Source organism: Anoplolepis gracilipes, chromosome 11, assembly GCF_047496725.1.
Source record: "Anoplolepis gracilipes chromosome 11, ASM4749672v1, whole genome shotgun sequence".
Taxonomy (NCBI): Eukaryota; Metazoa; Arthropoda; class Insecta; order Hymenoptera; family Formicidae; genus Anoplolepis; species Anoplolepis gracilipes.
The window spans coordinates 3,064,296-3,080,336 of NC_132980.1; the positions used below are offsets into that span (position 1 = coordinate 3,064,296).

Here is a 16,041-nt window from a genome sequence, read left to right on the forward strand (position 1 = left end):
ATCTTAACGATAGCGGTTGCAAGTAATACATTCGAAGAGTATTGTTCTTTTGCATATGCATGTGGCTTTGGAAGTTTCCGCAGTCGTAGCGGTGTTATCTTTTTTGTTGTCCTTCGATTTATTTGTTGGATTGACATCCTGATCTTTCTTGTTATGGATGGTAGTATGGTGCTTCGCTGCACACTTTTGACAACAATTGGATGAAGTACACTGACTCACAAGATGCTTCCGAAGGCAGTTAAAACATAACCTTAGTTTTCGAATTAAAGCCAGTTGAATTAATGTCTTATTAACATATTGGAGGCAGCTGACAGTAAAATGATTTTTACTACAAATTGAGTACGATCTAGCATTGTTCGATTTACTGTACTTCGTAGTACCTTGATAATGTGCTTTTATAGGATTTTGAGACGTTAGACCAAAAGATTTACAAGGATGAGACTTTTCGTAAGCCTGCAACGACAGTAGACGTGAAACAAAGAACTCCTGAAGCTGAGTCCAAGTAGGCAATTCTTTGGAAGAGCCAAGATGTTGCTCTCAAACCTTAACCGATTCAGGATCTAATTTCTGTACAGTTAGAAGGACCAAAAAGTCGTCCCATGTCAATACAGGATGTTGTAGATTTTCTAATGTTCGGTAGATTTCCATTATGTGGATATACAGTTTCTCCAATTCAACGGCAGATTCCTTATTAATTCATTTAAGAAAAAGCAATGAATTTTATGCGGCGTTACCAATAAACGTTTATTTTCATAAAACGATATTAATGCTACCCACGATTGTTGAAAATTATCCACAAACAACATCGTATTTTTTTAGTAAAGAAGCCGCAGAACCAGTTAAGCTGGTTTTCAAATAATGTAGTTTTTATACGGATGTTAAGGTAGAATTCAATCTTACAAGCAAATTGAATAAATCTTTAAATGATAGCTACTCCGAAGGCGTACCGTTAAATTTTGGTAAATCGATTCTTGGAAGCCGCGCATGATGGTAAAAGACTGAGAGTCCGGAAGAAGCTACAGCTACTGATTGAGAAGATGTGCTTGTAATACTTAATTGCTCATGTTCAGTCAGAGAATTCAATTTTTCAACATTTTCAACATATTGTTCAAGGGTTGTTGCGAAGAGATTTTTTGTAAAATAAGAATGAGCATGCAATTCAAGCTTTTCTTCAATTTTCAATTCGTTGAGCGCAATATTAATTATTAGCTTTATGCTCGAGGGAAAACCGTTCCCAATCATCCTTTAGTGTAGAGAGGGGAGCATGCACTCTCTGAGTTGAAACATTATTTAATCCATTTTTAACAAAATTGTCATACGACTGAGCAATAATATCAGCGAGCTCAAATTGTAGCTCGATATGATTATAAATGTGACTTAATCTCATATTGTCGATAACTCAATCCGGCTCGAAGGACCAATGTTTTATGTTTAAAAGGAATAGAATAAATAAAGTAAATAATAACTTGATATACAATGAACGATATATTTGACTATTGAAATTAAGATATATTTTGTAACTCAAATAGAATGAATAATTTTAGTATAGTAAAATTAATAAATATAAGTCGAATAAACATATATTTAACTATAACAAATTATTGTACAGTAAATCTAACTAAAAGCTTTATTATAGATATGAGAATCTTAACATAAATTAATAATTAAAAGGAATCGAGAATTCTCTTCTAACAACTCATTCTTATTTCGCAAACAATAATAACATTAAATTAGATCGTTATTTTATAGAGAAGGAACATATTTTTGATTATCCGTAACAAAAATTAATTGAGTTTTATACAAAGCAATTAAAGAGTACAATCCTTGCTGCACACATACAAATAAAACTTATGGGTAGAACAGACTTATCATCAAGTTTCTAATAATGCGTTGTTTTCTCTCTTTCTCTTCGTTTATTATTTTAAGAAAATAAGATAGAGAATTGGGTCGGTACCTTTGTACCCCCTAGACTTACAGAAGTAAGGATAGTCTTCAGGCTAATGCTCTGCAGCACTCCTTGGACACAGGTTCGGCCGTTGACGCCTTTAGAACTTTCGCGAAAGGATCTGTTATGGCCTGATTGCGCACAATCGTCTCGAATGTAATATCACCCGTGTCACGATCCGAGTTTTTACGTGACGGTGATGCGTAAGATTCCTCAAGTGAATCTTCGTTCAGTGTGATATACGCAAATCAAACTTTGCACCTGTATGTTCGTCTTATTCTACAACATTTCGTATTAGTTTGTGAATATCAACTGTAACATGACCGTTACTCTCACTCTACTACTGTTCTTGTCTCGTTCGAGCACACACACGCTCTCGTCTCTGCGTTGTTAACGCCTTCTACCCAACCTACAGGAGGCTCAAGCAAACTATATATGTCCGACAGTTATTAGTTGTTGACTATGCTGTCTATATTGCTCGTCAATTTCGAACAAATATAAAATATAATACTGAATCTAAAAATATATAATAAAAATCTAAAATCTAATACAAAAAATGTGGGGAAGGAAAAGCGGACACTGACTCTAAAACAGAAAAAACACAATTTTTACTAGTATTAAATATATTTTATAAAAATTTGGACATATTATATGGAGATATTTACACTAGGGCTCCTCCTCGAATAACCTGCGGAAGTAAAACACATCCCTGTATATGTACGAGTAAAACTCATCCACGGCGCGAGCTATGGGGCTTTCGCCCCATAAATCCTCCCATTCTTCACAATCGCGGCAATAGGCCCGCACCCCGCGCACCTCCTTCATGTGCGCGATATTGATGTACCCCGGGATGAGGTTGTGATAACATTGATAATGCTGTAAAAGATAAAAGCATATTATTTATAATATATTTATATGCTTTTATCTTTTACAGCATTATCAATGTTATCACAACCGCCGGGATTTTATAATAAAAACTACTTACCCCGTCGATTAGGATGTGATGATGACGATATTGGTATGGCTGTGAAAGATAAAAGCGTATAAATATATTATAAATAAAAGATAAAACGTATAAAAATAATAAAAACTACTTACATCGTTGAATAAGACGTCCAGTAACGCCTGGAACAGGACACGAGCCAAATTTCTCACCCAGCAAAGTCCCAGGCGACGGTATCTTGTCTCGAAAACAGCGTCGAGAAAAGACATTATTCTTGACATGTTTTAAATTGTTTAATCACGTCACTTCACTGGACCACAGTCAGACACTATGATAGCTCCAACAAGGGCTAGGTAACGTCTCGGTAAAAAAGAGTAGCGAATGTGCATGACATAAGAGTTAGTACGAATGCTTACTCTTCACAGCTGATAAAAAATTAAAAACTGACGTGAACTGCCGCTCCACACAGCATTCATACAGATAATTATAATTAAATAGCGACACAATCAAATAAGTATCAGACATCTATTGAACATTGATCAACATCGATTGAAACATCGATCCAACTATGTTTGAACCACTGTCATACATCAAATAAACATTTTAATATCATGAATTTAAATATAAGACCAGATACAGCTGCATCACGTATTGAAATGTAATATTCACCACACAGATGTATACATGGCTAAGATATATAATACTTGCTACAGATCGATCCAACCATGTTTGAACCACTATCGTACATCAAACAAACATCGATCAACATCAAACAAACCATGATCGGTCATTGATCGATAAATCAACTACATGTTTAAAGATGTTAAATATTCCACGTCTATTGCCTGCTAAAAATGTTGACTAACAGTAAAATGCATCATGTACTGTAATATAATACATGTTACAAAGAGAGGATAAAATAATAATAACTATAAAAAAAATAATAACACATGTATTTTAACAATAGTTTATTTTAAATATGGATTGATCGAACCTTTATGATGATGATTCGACCATCAATATTTTAAATACATTTTGTAAAGCATAATTTCTTACATGTTTATCACAGCGCAGAGTAACATCTAATTTATTTAAAGAAGGAATGTCTTCATAGTCGTTATCCAATGTCTCGATAATAAGGCCGATTCTTGCATCATCTTCCAGTAAATTTGCCAACTATTCTCGTTTTTCATGTCCCTTAACATATATTCAAGAAGATACATCTTTCAACGTCACGACATCAGTGATTAAACGTTTGGCCATGTAGTATGGAATGTTTCCATCTTCCCATTGCAGATTGTAATATTTTTTAATCGACCATGCAATTTGAGATCTCTCAGATCTTGTGAGCAAACGGAATGGTGTAAGACTCGTAAAAATATAATGAGAGAGTACAGATTCCTTTGTCAGAAACGCAATTTCTCTCACGATAAATTTTCCTCCAATGATAAATCCTTGCAGATCCACAAACGTTGGCACAACCATAATGAAAAGATATTGGCGATAACTACGACGGATGACTAATGTCGATCATCGAGTATCGCAAGTTTTATAATCTTTTAACGTTGGAGAGGATTATTCCTGATTCATGTAATTTTGCGGACAACATTTGTCAACAGGTTATATTCAACAATGCGATCGTGCAAGATGAGAACATATGCGGTAGTATTTGCGGGTACGTGTTGCTAACGTTCAAATCTATCCTTACGTCCACGATGGCATTTTTAACAGATTCGTTTTGTCGCGAGCAGTCAATGACCGTGAGAGAACCGCACTCTAAAACTTTTGCCATGGTAAATAATGCATTATCATTATTGTATCCGTCATAAAATTTACGAAAACGCGAGTACATGTCGAATAAGATAGCGTATCTCTTTTTATCAAAAATCCAAATTTAAATCATCATACGCATAAAATTCAGAGTTTAGATAGAGTTTAACGTTTGCCAATTTACAGTCCTCGAATTTGGTAATATCTTTCGACGCAACATTTTTTCTATCAGTCTGTAGTGCAAAGATTACGTATCGCGGTTTCTCCAGGTGAGAGGCAGTTTTCACAATCCACGAATGCTTGATCGTACTGTGTAGCAAAGAAAATTCGTATAGATCCTATGAGCGGAAACTCATGTTCAAGTATCTACCGCTCTCCAACGCTCGTAGCAAGGACAGTTTACTAATTTCATTCAATATTACGTGAGGCATACGCCATTGTACTTTGAGTAATTCAATCTCAGCTTCAGCCGCCTGAGCTCTAAATAGACAATTGTTGTCGTTGTGCGAACGTATTAGAATCAATTCATGACGAGCGTTAATCATAACGCGCTTATAATCTTCATAAAATCCCAGCAACATGTTCAGCGGCACGCAAAAATTGAAATAATCTTCACCACCATTATTTGCAATTATATTTCACGCAGTATTGTGCAAGATTTTACTTCTCTCTTCTCGTGTGTTAGGAAGATGTAGTTTTTAATCGTGCAAGTTATTCCAACGTTTCTGTTGCGATCAATTTCCACACCGTTGAGTTCATATCAAAGTTCATCAAACATGAATGCAACGCAATTATTTCCCAATGTCATTAGTTCATCCTTTTACCTTATCGTCAATTTTCCCTCGACGTAAAGGAAGCTTTCGCACGGTAACGTGTACAAATCCTGATACTGTATAGGTATCCGTATCTCATCGCTATATGCAAGTGTTGTATTTGCGTATGGATTGTATGTATGAGTTTCAATCTTTACTATACGGTCGTCAAAGATCGGTTCGCTTCCAATGTTCAAAATGTCAATCATTTTTTCAATTATTTCGTACGACGAATCCCAAAGACTTTAAAAATTTACGATTCAACGCGCTGAGCTTCTTTTCAGCGTAACCAGACACCTGATTATAGTCACCAGACACCGCTCGCCTCCTCGCAAAAGTATTGTCCCTCGTAAAGATATTGTCTCTCGCGTGCTCCGTTTTGTTCAACACGAGTATACTATTTTTGACGTCGTCGTACGGTAATTTCCTCTCCTCAAAAATCGAGCAATCGACCCTCCTGATCCACAACATGTATCGTTAAATTAGTAATGCTTCACACTATGATCGGTAGATAAATGATTTGTGCGAGTGTTTCCGATATCTTATATCCCGGTGGTACGCTTGGAAAAAATTCATGTATCGTGTGTACGCGCTTGCTATTGCTGTATGCACCAGCGGTCACACTGCATTCTACACGAATAATGTTTACGTTTTTAATATTTATCGGCACATCCGATTTGTACCATTTCCGCGGTTGCAATACACGATTCGAGAATCCCAACAACGATTCTATGTTGTTGGGCTTATTAAAATTTATTCTATATGCGCATTTAATTTCACTTTTCAACGTATTATGATTAGCGCGAATCACTATTGGATATTTCTCATTATTGTTATTAACAATGTTGTGGGAATCGAATTGTAAAATTGCATGCGTTAGATATTCATTTATACCATACAATTCGTACGATCCTTCGGGAATCATAATTTCCTTGTCGTCGTTGTCAAAATGAAATTTATTATTCGAGGAATGCACGTTCGGTATCGTATGATAAGTTTTAATATCCGTTAAACCAAGTTCGTAATCATCATCGTTCAAATCTATGGCTGGAAAGTGGCTTACAGCAAGAACGCTACTTTTGCCAGTCAACGTAAGTATCAGTGACATGTCAAATACTGAGTCATGACAGTAGAGTGTTAGGCTTTAAATTTAATCGTTTGAAGAAATTGCAGACACAATTGTCCGCAAATACTTTGATTATAATTTTGACAAGACGCGCGATTGTATTCAATTTTTCTTACATTCTGTCAAAAATATTGCACCAATTCTTCAGGCCGTCTAAGATTTCCAAAACTGTCAAAATATATAACATCATTCCCCCTCTTTGCGTATGCTACCCATTGAATATCATAGTCCTTAACGTCGTCCAAATTAACAATGCCGCTCTCGTTTCGTCGCACACCGCTTATCGGTAAATTATTGCGCATGAAAACGCCTCTAAAGAAAGGTATACGCATATGTCTTGCAAGTTGTTCCAATTGTACGTTAGTTGTTACACCCACAGGTATTTTTAACGTTTTTTTTTCTTAGCAGTCGTTGAGAACCCCCGTCCTCGCTTGTACAGAGCAAGATAAAATCCACGACCTTCCATAGCACGATTGTGACGTTGCATTTCTTCGAGTTGGCGTTGCGCGGCCTTGCTATCGTTTACCGCTTTTGCGATTCCGCTGCTTCACCAGCCAAAGAACCGACTACTCCCAACAATCGTAAAATCGTAAAATACCACCACGCTCCGCTACTGGTAGTATTCGTTTTTTCAATATCTTTTTCTTTTTCTGTGATTTTTTTATCTTCATTCCCATACCAAATTTCGTTTTTGTCTTCATGGTTGTCCAAATAGCCGTAGCAGCCGCTCTTTCATCAAGAGTCGAATCCCTCGCGGTAATACGTTCCCGCGCCTTCACAGTTAGTATACGATCCGCAACGTGTCGTTCGCCGAGATAGTTGCTTCGCGAATAAGCTATATTGTGCTCGCGACACGCGGCGTTCAATGGATTGATACCTCGAGCACCTCTAGCCAATCGTTTTTATAAGGGGGGAATTTCTTTTTTTTGGTAAAAAATATCGATTTTTTTTACGGAATCTTGTAGTTTAAGGTCTTGAAAATACTTCTGTAAAGTTTTAATTTGAAATTAATTAAATTGTGAAAGTTATAAACCGTGAACCGACTCGGCGCGCAAATATATTTTGAAGCGGACAACAGCTGTTTGAACTCCCTGCTGCGTGGTCAATTCAATGTGAATAGATTTCATTGTGTTGACAAAAGGAAAAGAAGAAAGAGAAAGAAAAAAAGAAGAAGGCATACAGTATGGCCCTGGTATAGCAGATTAGCTGTAAGTACTTGATATATCTTCATAAACTCAACTTGAAACTTTAAACGCGTTTTTCTCGAAACAGGTTTTTTTACAACTGGTTGACATGATTTTTAAAAAACTATTCAATCGATTGACTTGAAATTTTAACTGTATGTTCAGAAAACATCCCTCTATGGCGTGAACTAAAGAAAAAGTGATACGTTATATACTTTTTTTTTTATTGCAAAATAAATTACCAATTTTAAGAGTAAAATCGATTATTTAAGTTTGACAAGTCGCCATTTTCTCAAAAAAATTTTTTTTTGCTTACTTCTAGTTCAGGCGATAACTACACGTATACAGAAAAAAACACCGTTTAATTTTTTTGTTTTAAATGATCTCAAGGATAGATATCGTGTCAATCAGCGATTAAGGCACTCCACGCGGCATCATAAATGAGCAAGAATAACAGGCGATATTTTTAATAAAAAAATATTTTTAAATAAATAAATATATAATAAAAACATCCGGAAAAGATGAAATTAAAACACCGCATAGTTTTGCTAAAAAAAATTCCCAAAAAAGTCGTTTTTTTTTACCAAAAAAAAGAGATTCCCCCTTAAACGAGTTCTCGGTCCGCAAAACTGATATCCAAGAATATGCAATTCGATAGGAAGCGCGTTTATCGCACAATTCAACAGACTGTTACCTCTTATAATTCTCGCTGACATTTGTAACAATCTTTTATAAATGGTGCTGGACTGTCGATATGTGTTTGCTGCCACGGTAAATTATAATGTCGCAAACATCTACAATACCGTCGTACTTCAGAATCAACATTTATATGTTCGGGAAGTTTGTCCCACAGTCGTTCTACGTAGCGGTTAAACTGTCTCAATAAAATAATCTTTGATATATATTGCAACTGTTCAGAGGTAAGCTCGAGAATATCACTGTCATCCGACAGATAAAAAAACATTTTCAATATTGAACGATTTCGATTCGGTGCACATCTATAAATAGGTCCTCCGATGACTCATTCTCAAAATGCGGTTTGTGCTGCAAGCGACGATAATAATCAAGTTATAAATTTTTACAATAGACTATTGCTTGAAAAAGAAATACGCAAGCATGGAAACATGTTGCTAATTACTATACGCGGTATTATTTGCGGCCCTTCGAATTGTGGTAAGACTAATGTATTGATAAGTCTAACTGAAAGTCCGTACGGTGTTCGCTTTGAGAACCTGTACTCCAAATCGTTTCAACAATCGAAATATCAATATTTGGAAAATTTATTCACACCGATAGACAAATTGGTTATTTCACATTCTCTAATAATAGTGAAGTCGTTCCTCCAAACGAGGCGCTTCCGAATTCCATTTTTATCTTTGATGACGTGGCGTGCGATAAACAAAATACGATAAGAAAGTACTTTGCAATGGGTCGACACTCGAGCGTCGACTGTTTTTATCTTTGTCAAACGTATGCCAAGATACCCAAACATTTTATACGCGACAATGCGAACCTGCTGATTTTATTTAAACAGGATAGTACAAACCTAAAACATATGTAGAATGATCACGTAAATACTGACATGTCATACAACGATTTTCACGCATTATGTCAGAAATGTTGGCAGCACAAGTATGGATTCGTAGTTATTGATAAAGACAGCTCACTGACCAATGGACGATATAGAAAAGGATTTAATGAATTTGCGATACCGTAGAGCGGTTAGTCGCTCACATCAGTCTAACAACGTCTACAAAATATTCATCATGATAAACAACAATGATTATGAACGTAATAAGATTGTGAGAGATTGCAAAAACGAGCGAATCAATTCGCAAAAAATATCGCGCTTCAAAAACTGGTAAAATTGAAGACGTCGCTTTGGAGAGACATTTTAAGCCAATCACTGAACCTCTAAAACAAATTGTTGAGAATACCATCGATATGGAATCTGATGCGTCGAAAGTCGAGCCATTTGATATACCTGGAGAAGAACAAGAGAGCATAAAGCAGAAACGATCAAACATTTCATTGACTTATGAAAAAAAATCAAACAGAGGACGAAAACGATCAAACGATTCATTGATAACTTCTACACCAAATCAATCAAAGCGAATGAAACAATCCACTTCGATAAAAACTGTACACGCTCGAAGTGATTGTGACGTCGGTTCAACGTCAATTACAAACATTCGAAAGTCGGAATATGTTGCGGGAACATCTTGGTCCGCTCAGACAAAGATATATCGGAGCAATTTTGAACCAAAATGAAAATAACGAGATCGATTACGTATACAGTGTTAAGTTTTCCAACGAAGGAATGATGCTCGGTGATAAATATTTCGAAGTGGATAAGAATGATAATATAATCATTGATGGAGTAAAATATGCGGGGACGCCGGGTCTCTACAAATTAATTTTCAAAAGAATTTCCGACGATGCAGTATATACAGAGAATGATATGCATAAATATAAAAGTATATTACTGGCGACAAACGCACATAGACATGGTAACAATGTGTGTAATCCAATATTGGGTAACAAAGGATACAAATATAAATATATAATCGCTTCATTATTTCCTATAAAAGAAAAATTGGAAAAGGTATAAACTTACCACGCATTATGACACTGAGTGAGAATAAAATTGAATACGTGCATTGGAATGATCCCAACGAATTGGTAGATTGTTTGCAGCTATTGGAAGCTTCGCGTCGAGCAGGTAACAATGCCCGTGACAATGAAATCTTGTCAATTATTGAAGAGCTTCGCAAGGCGGGTCTTATAATCAATTAAACTGCATGTTGACGATACTAGTCATTCTGTCAATACATTTTGTATTGAAATGCCAATTAATAAATTTGGAGTATGGCTTGGTACGTCGAATAAGGCATACTATGAATGGAACGGATTACTAGAAATTATGTGCGAGATAACGCTCTGTGTCTGACTAGCACCGGCTTTAACGCAAGGTTGCGCAAGATATGACGTGTAGTGCAACCGAAAGATGATAACAACGCTGCTAACAATCGGTACGTTGAAATAAGTGTTAAATTTTTGAGGAATCGGCAGAAAGAAATTGAGGAAACAATTATTGCGCTCGAAACGCACGTGCAAACCCTTCAGATATTGATGCTTGAAATGCAGAAAATGCTTCAGACACGTGTGCAAACTACATCTGACAGGAAAAGATACATAAAGAATTATACATGAACTTTTACATTATTATGCCACAATCAAACATGCAAAAAAAGAAAAATAACTTTGAAAAGCGACAGCTCATGGAAGAATTGCACGCTCCGGCGAGAAGAAATTTTCCGCGTAGACGCATCATAATACGCGGATACGACGACCTGTGGCAGGCGGACGTGGTCGAGATGCGTCCTTATGTAACGAGTCAACAAAGGTTTCAATTACTCATTGTTATCGATGTGCTGAGCAAGTATGCGTGGGCCATATCGTTCAAAAGTAAGAGCGGAAACGAAATGTCTGAAACGATTGCAAAACTAATTCGAGATGGTGGAAGATGTCCAAAAAATTTTCAAAATGACAGAGGAAAAGAATTTTACAATGCAAATGTACAAAAACTCATAAAGAAACATAACATTAATCATTATTCAACGTATTCCATCATGAAAGCCTCGGTCGTGGAACAATTCAACCGCACTTTAAAGAACAATATGTGGAAATTGTTTACGCTAAATGGTAAATTACAAGTGGATCGACGTGTTTTCCCGACTCGTTGCAGAATATAACGCGCAAAAACATCGAACTATCAATATGAAACCTATCGATGTCCTGCAATCGCTGATAAACTTTTAAATACGGTATACAACAATGTAAAAATTGCTGCTCCAGCGAGATTCAAAATAGGTGATTCGGTACGCCTGAGTAAATTCAAGACCATTTTTGATAAAGGTTACGCACCAAATTGGTCAAAGTGTTTAAAATTGTCAAAATATAGAAAACTAATCCCGCGACATATCTACTCGAAGATTCGCGCGGAAATCCAGTAGCCGAAGGATTCTACGAATACGAGTTACATAACGTTGCTAACCCCAACGTATATCTCGTGGAAAAGGTGATACGCAAAAAAGGAGATGTTGTTTTTGTGAAATGGTTGGGACCTGATAAATCGCACAACTTTTGGATACATAAAAATAATTTATAATAAATAAATAACATAATAAAAATATACATAAATTTACACGACAGAATATATAATATATTTACAATAAATAAATACAATTATTTACAATTGTATTTTATAATATCCCCACGGTAACGTATCAGTTGTAGGTTCCGATATACCGCTTGTCGTCGTACGGACTTACAATTAGAGCCATTTTTGTTTCGCGAATTGTGTATACCTCGTGCAATTTTGATCTTATACACGATTAACTACTCATTTCAATCTCTTCGTTCAAACACCGCGTGTAATCGTTAAACGTTATCGTTCTCGCGACAACGTTACTCTTGACGCCTTTTACCTTTTCCGTATCCTTCTTACCATCCACGCGCAACGCGTACATTTTTGCTCTAAGCCCGATAAATTCGGTCATTATGGTACCGTTGTTTTCATCCTTCATTAGGTCCCTTTTTATTCACGGGGGGTATATCGTGCCATTGTCTATCGCATAGTCGCTCGTATCAAATCTGCTGATGTCGCGTTTCATATTCTCGTACACATTGTCGCACTCAATGTGATATAAGACTATCCGTGTCAGTGTACATGACTTTGCATCTCTCCCGATACATTGGTATCATATAATCGTGGTGAAATTCATACAAACATGTCTTGGATATATCGAGAATACACATACCCACATAACTTGGTTTGTAGAATTTCGCCTCGAGTTTACGTAATTTCACAGATTAGATTTTCCGAAAAAACGCTCCTACTATGAAAATTTGGTTTTGCAATTAATGCCTCTGCGCCGTATCTTTTGTCCCATTTTGTTAAAAGTTTAACATCTACGCGATTGCGCACATTTTCCATCGTTTTGCCAAACACGGCATTATTAATTAGTTTGTACAAATTTTTTCAAATTCATTTTTCGCCAGTGTTCTAAATTTTGTGTTGAGTTCTATATAAGTACGGAGCCACGGAGATTGAGTGAATTGTAATATACGATGAATTTTTGCAACACGAAGACCGTAACGGAAATATTGCTGCAGGTTGCGATAGTGTATCACGTAACGCTTCTTATCGTATAAGGTTGCGAGAAGCTTGTCCTCGCGCTTGCCAGGTGGTTTGTCGTGTGTCGGACAAAACGGTAGGTCAGTGTGCGAATCGTGAAGATGTTGCGGATACTCGAGGTCTACTTCGAGGATGTAGCCTGTAGACGAATCGAGCGCGATCGATGATACATCAAAATTGGAAACATTATCGACCCACTGAAAATCGGCATAGGGCAATGGTTGACACATTGCTCATCCGTATAAATTATTAACATCGAAATACATCAAGTACGTTGATGGTTTCGATGAGTCATATGACTGCATGTACTTGTTATTAGCACGCGCGTACCTGTGGGAACATTGAATCAGACCACCGCGTATACTTCGTTCGATAAACATAACCATGTCAATGTCTGTGAGTAATTCAAATGTAATTTTCGTATGCTTTAACATGGCGTCCCACGTATAGTCGGGAAGAGTATAGTAATACGCGGGGTCGAGCTCATAACTCTTGATACAACTCTCGTGGAAATTTTCAAAAATGTCTGCTAATAACAAGACATTAGTTTTGAGGTATAAATCGCTATATTCGCCTAGCGTTCGAATGAAGAATCGCTTCCACACAATCTCACAATCAGCGTGCGCTTAATCGCTCTCGGATACTGTGTTATCAGTCAAGGAGCTATAAAATGATTCTCGCGATGGTAAACACGCATCTTGCAATTTATCTACGCAGTCAATGTACTCGCACGGGAAGATACCTTTTCTTGTTAGTAAATTGAAATCGTCGGCGGATAAATTTTTAAATTCCAATTGTAAAATTTGGAGTTTATCCTTGCTCAGAAAAGATGCCAATTTGTCGAGACTTGTTGTGAAAAATTTATATGAATCTATGAAACGTAATTTAATGTGATTTCCCGGTTTGTCCTTCTTTAACATGTTTTGTAAATGAAATATATTTTTCTTTTGTTATCGGAAGTAAATTGATCTCTCCTTCGAACATTGTGACTATTTCCTTGATTATAAAGTGAGAATCATAACCGGATAAATTGTGAAATACTATTGGAATGCAAAAAGATTCTTTGTAATTTAGATTACAATTTGAATGTGCGGGACCTCTGTACCGTCCGGTCAAATGACAATGATCGCGTACGCTCGTATCATCTTCCACAAAAGGTATCTCACATATATGACATTGAGTCGCGCTTCGAAATTCTTTCCATTCATCTTGGGTTTTAAAATTTACCATGGGGACATTGGTTGTTATAATATTTTCTACACGTTGCCCCAAATTTTTAAGTTCATCGGCGAACTATGCAATGCAATTAGCTGCGCGACGAAAATGATACGCGGACAACGAATTATCGTACGAGCAATGTACATAATAACCGATACTAAATACTTGGTGATGTTGATAAAAATTTTCTTCTTTTTTCGCCAAAACCCACTCTAGGTCAGCGTACACGACGAAAGGTAGTCGCTCCTTCCTGTTGAAGTTGGTGAATGCGAACCACCTATCCTTATCGCTCGGTAACCGGATAGCGCAATCGTTCTCTTTCCACAGTCTACTGTATGTGATTGCATTTCTCGTCCGAATGAAAATAGTGCATGCATCTGTAAAATAAAAGTTAAAATTTGTTATCCTTGTTTTAAATATTTTTAGACGGTTTTATTTAATATACATACCAATCGCAGATATATTTTTTAGTTTTGTGTTTACTGAGTTGCATATATACTAACAAATCTGGATAGATTCTTGATCCATGCAAAATGTCCGATATCTTGCGCATCTTGCACGTAGAGCAAGTTGACGTGCATGTCCCTCTTTTGCTCCGTAAGGCGTAACAGGATAATATTTTTGTTCTCGATGGTATACACACTGATTGAAATGTCATTATAAATTTCAAACTTTTTAATTTGATAAAGAGTAACTGGAAACTCAATATTTTGGAGATTCAGTACTGTTGTATAATGCGGGTATGATGATTGTCTGTGTATCTTTCAGCTGGATACAAAGCAGCCACTACCGCCCACGCAAAACATGCATTGTCTTTAGATTGCACGTTAACCACTGCTCGTTTCATTATTATCTTTTGCGGTAATGTATGCAACATCCGGCACATAGGATTATATTTATTTATATTTACAGTCAAATTTAGTACACGCGATAATGCCCATCCGCTATCGCGTTCCTGAAATTCTTCGAGCGATGCAAGAGTGGGCTTGACGACTCGCCGCTCGTACCACTTGCGTAAATCGGATGTATGCAAGAGTTCAAAGTTTCTCGTATTAATTGATTTATTGGCGCGCTTATCGCCCGCCACAAACTCGCCGTTAAACACTGTATACACTTTCACACTGTTGTGTTTTTGCATAACGTCTCGCACGTGCTCGAGCACAATGTCACTCGCGTCTTCCAAAAATTGACAAGGTTCGATATGATTATAATTTATAATCGCACCAGTCAAGATACGGCCTTCGAACACCGTATCTATTTCTCGCCAAATCAATCCATTTTTTCGCGAACTACATCTTGCACCCGCATGTATGAAACGCCTGCGCAACACATTTTTCAGTCCTTCGAGTCGCGTGATTCGAGCAATCAGCGATTGTTGATTTCCGATCAATAATCGTGGTCGTTTAATTCGACTTTGTTCTTTCAACGACTCGATACACTCGTCACATTGAGCCTTCCACGCAATGTACTCCTGCACTGAATTTACCAGGATGGATTGCTCCCACATAATTTGCTTCATGTTTTCAAACCGAACAAGATGTACGAGTGAGAGTCATTTGACTACGTTGTTATTGACCAGATACTTTTGACCACGTTGCATTTGACCACGTCACGATTAACCATGCGTTGGATTTGACCACGTCACGATTGACCACGCGTTGCATTTGACCACGTTGCGATTGACCACGCGTTGCAATTCACCACGTTGCAATTCACCACGTTGCGATTGACCATGTTACTATTGATCACGTTGCATTTGACCACGTATCTTTCGACCACGTTGCGATTGACCACGCGTCGTATTTGACCACGTTGCGATTGACCACGTTGCGATTGACCACGT

The 16,041-nt window shown here is 36.9% G+C and overlaps 1 pseudogene; it reads left to right on the forward strand.

Moving 5' to 3' along the window:
* The first annotated feature begins 6,848 nt into the window (after nucleotides 1-6,848).
* Nucleotides 6,849-10,576, forward strand: LOC140671367 (uncharacterized; annotated as a pseudogene).
* Nucleotides 10,577-16,041: the final 5,465 nt, after the last annotated feature.